Consider the following 4,346-nt stretch of genomic DNA (forward strand, 5'->3'; position numbering starts at 1 on the left):
TGGTAATTTGTTACAGCAACAATAAGAAACTAAGATAGTGGGATTGTGCCTAAGATGGTTCAAGCACAGAAAGGTCAGTGTGGCTGGAGGGAGAGAACGTTAGCAGAAGAGGTGAGAGAGGGGTGGAGTGGCCGTGATGGACTTAACGGAGGCTTTTGTGTAGAGGAGTGAAGTAATCTGACTTTCAGAATAGACTGTGTGTGTGTGTGTGTGTGTGTGTGTAGGGAGGTGAGGGTGGGGTGGGAGTGGAGGTGGAACCCAAAAGTGGTAGAGATCAGTTTCGGAGCCTTTCACAATAATAAAGGACAGAGAATGGTGAATCAGACCAGGGTGGTGGCAATGGAGGTGGTGAAGTAACGCTTTAAAGATAAAGCCAGTAATATGTCCTGACAGTCTGGATGTGGAACATGAGAGAAAAAGAGGCATCAAGGATGGCTCCGTGATATTTGGCCCAAGCAACTGGAAGGTGGGGTTGTCAGTCAACTAAATTAAGGAAGAACACAGGTAGAGCATGGATATAAAGTTTGAGATGGCTATTAGAATCCAAATGGGAGCATTGAGTAGGCAGTTGGGTGTACACATCTGGAAATATAACTTTTGGTAGTTGTTGACAATATAGGTGCTATTTAAAATATAAGATTGGATGAGATCACTGAGGGGTTGAGAGTAGATGCAAAAGAAAAGAACTAAATCCTGGAGCACTCCAGTGTTCAGAGGTCTGGGATAGTTTTTATTTCCAAGTGACAACAAACACCTGCATTTTAAAAGGAAAAACAACAACACTCCAGAGCCCAAACAGAGAGGTCACTATTGGGAGACATCGCTCCATCGGTCCTTTCATTTCTGCATAGTTTGTGAGCAGAGGTACTGATGGCCTTTGTTTCAGGAATCTTTTCAAGGATATTTGTGTAGCGAACAGTCTTGGAAGATAAAGATTGTCTCCCCCAGGAGCCGAGAGCAGGGTTGTTTACCGTCCAGTATAAATAATGCTTCCTTTTAGAACAAAGGTCAAGCAGGTTTGCTTCCTCTCATTATAGAAGATTGGAGATTTCTATGGTTGGGGTTCCCCAGCTGTGACAAACCCACCTGGGTTCCTTTGTGTGACTCTTGAGGGACTTGGGGTACAAGTGGAACTGACACAAATACAAAGTTCATTACTCTGTGAGTAATTCTTTGTCTTTGAGCCAAGAGTCTCATGTCTTCAGCCAACATCCATGAAATGCTGGCATGCTAAATTATTAGCTTTCAAGTAGGGTAACATCTATACCCTTCACAAATCTTGACAGTCACACTTCATTCATTTAGAAGTGTTGGCAATTAGGCTGCAATGCATGAAGATAACAAAACACTAAAATGTTTGCATATTAACAATTTTAAAGGACAAGCTTTCTAAAATTAATCACTTATCTTCCCACCCTCTAAAAGAGGAAAGTTCTGAAATATTCTTTGTTATTTCTGGGCCTGGTGTATGGTCATGCTCTGAAGGCCTATGAGGTATGCAGAGTTGTCAGCGTCTATACCTGTGTTGCTTAAACTAATAAGAATCACCTGCTATGCTTATGAAAATTGTCCTTTCTGGGACATGCCCCCAAAGACTGATGCGGGGCTCAGGACCTTTTAGTTTCAACAAATCCTCAGGTGATTTAATACTTCAGGACCATACTTTGAGGAACTGTGCTGTATGTGAAATGGCTCAGGATTAGCAAGGGCTTGACCTCTTTTGACTGCATTTTATAGCTTTTTATCCTCTTCCTTTAGTGTCGATTACAAATTATTGTTGCTCAGACTGTGACTACTTCTAGCCATTTCTCTTTCCTGCTTCAAGTTTGCTGTGCTCTAAGAAACAAGAAAACCAAACCTGTTGGACAGAATAATATCTAAATAAAGTTAAAATAAGTTTGAAGTAAAGGACAGAGTCTTTCTCTAGGCACAATATATGTGATCTTTAGTGTAAAGCTTTGTAACTATATTTGAATGGTTTAGAGTCCTTTTATTTTGCTTTTTTGATCAACTGCATTTCAGGCAAAACCTATGTTGCCAGATAACTGTCCTCTGGATAATTGAAGCGTTATTCATTTATAGAATTTGCTGGTAACCAATCCTTTCTCTTAAATAATTTGAGGCTGAGTTTATAATATTATTGTAAAGGTAATAAAGTGGAGCATATCAGAACTGTGGACAAATAGAGAATGCAAAATGGTACCATATGGGTTAGCTACTTCCTTTATTGAACTTCATACTTGCTTGTGAGTCTCCTGGTAGTCAGTGCAAAAGTGGAAATATAACAAAAAACATGTTTCTCCTTATTGAAAGGAAAGAAGCATGGGTCTTACTTTAAAAAGTAAAAGTTTTTCCTGGCTGCATATTCTAGAAGAAATTTTCCCCAAAGGGCTTTTCTTTATAGGAGACATTGAATGATGGCTGGATCCAACAATTTTTTAAACAGCAAACAGAGAGGCAAATTTCTTGTAACTCTTTCTTCTAGCAACATTCCATAGAAGCTTGAGGCATCATTAAAGCATAGCTCAATCAGGATAATTCTGTGAGGTGCTGAACCACTGAGGTCCAAGCATAGATCATTTTTGTAATTTAATAAAGAGAGGTTTAACTATGTTTAATTTTTTGCAGGAAAAATCCATGCAGAGAAAATGTGACCATTTATCTTCTGGGATGAATGGCAGATAGAATATTTCTCAATGAGATAATTTAACCACCCATTTCTTTAACATATCCTACATTGTCTTGCCTTTCTTATATAAAGATCTGTAAAGAGTCTATAAGATTGAGACCTTCGATTTCTAGATTGTGTCTCCTCACTACATTGATTAAAACCTGCGTACTTTTAACTCAAGTCTTAAAACTTTAGGGTACTCTTGCACCTTTACCAATTGTGCTTGTGCTGTGTGTTCTGAACACATCATTCATCATACTGTCCTCTGAGGCAGTGAATAAAAATTACCACCTTGATGATAAGACATTATGTAAGCCAACTGTAACTAAAAATGGTGTTTAGAAACTAGCTGTCAGCAGCATGGTTTGAAACATCCACCTAAAGATGGAAATTGCAGCAACAGCAAAAAACCCAACATGCCTCTAAACACAATGTTAAACAATAGTTGCAATATCAAGCAAAAGAGAATAATGTTAGAAAAGGAAGCCCCAGTATATAGAAATTTGCAGGAGTAAAAAAAAATGTAGGAATTTGCCTTTGTTTGTAAATGTCCTCGTTAAATTGGAAATAGACAACTGGTTACACAGAGCTTTATTATGTGTTGCATCAAAATAAAAATTTCTACCAGTTTCAGATTTTTACTGCTGCGAGTAGAAATATACTCTTCTGTATGTAATAACCCTTTGTTGTTGTTGTTAAGTGCATTTTTCTTTATGCTTTCCTATAGTTCTCTCAGTATGCCATATGGATTAATTTCTGACCAACTTTCTTCTTAAGACTTGGAGAATTTTTCCTAGCTAGAATAATATTTGTGTTTTTAATTGGAGGGCTAGCATAAAATATTTTGCATTTCTATTTGAGCAAGGCTTTCTATGCTATCTTGATTTTTTTTTATCATTCACAGGAAAGGAGCATAGCAACCAAGATGAATTATATAAGCACTTTATATAAAAACCTTCCATCTAAATCTGTGTAAATATATAATAACATAATATACTAAGTTACATATTTTTCTACACCACCTCAGAGAGACATTGCAAAGCTGTTATAGAGGTGTGCTCTGGGATATAGAGGAATGTGAGGGCAAAAAGGAATCATAAATTCCTACCCTCAGAGTTAGCAGGCCAGATATTTCCCAGTATGTTTGGGGCACTGAAGAACCTTTTGGGGCTGTCATGGTTGGCAAAATGGGGACTTACAGTGGTGGAAAGCATGACTTCAGTAGCTAAACACATCCTCTGGTATGAATCCTTGCTAATTCTTGTAAGTTAGGACAATTGGGAAAGATCCTCAGTGGGCCAGAAACAATAATAGAGAATCCAAATAATTAATAAGATGAGCAAAATGGTTTTGTGGGTGACTCTGCTTGAGTGGTAGATAAAAAACAATATAACGGGTAGAAAAGTAGTCTGCCTTCTCTTTTCAGTTTTTGGGATTTATTGATCCTATCATTAGTTTGTGGTTTCTATATTGAAAATCAAAAGGGTGAAGGTTTAAAAAAAAAAAAAGCCCCTTGTCATTTAAATAGGAGATAAGCAATTAGAAAGAGTAAGGATTCAATTTGATTTTCCTTTCTCCCACAGGTTGGTGTTAACTTTGTTTTTTCCCTATCAGCTTTGTTTGAAGGTAAATAGAGGTTCTTTAAAAAGGCAAATTATATTTAAAATTAATTAAA

This window comes from Choloepus didactylus, chromosome 8 (assembly GCF_015220235.1).
Source record: "Choloepus didactylus isolate mChoDid1 chromosome 8, mChoDid1.pri, whole genome shotgun sequence".
In the NCBI taxonomy this organism is placed as follows: Eukaryota; Metazoa; Chordata; class Mammalia; order Pilosa; family Megalonychidae; genus Choloepus; species Choloepus didactylus.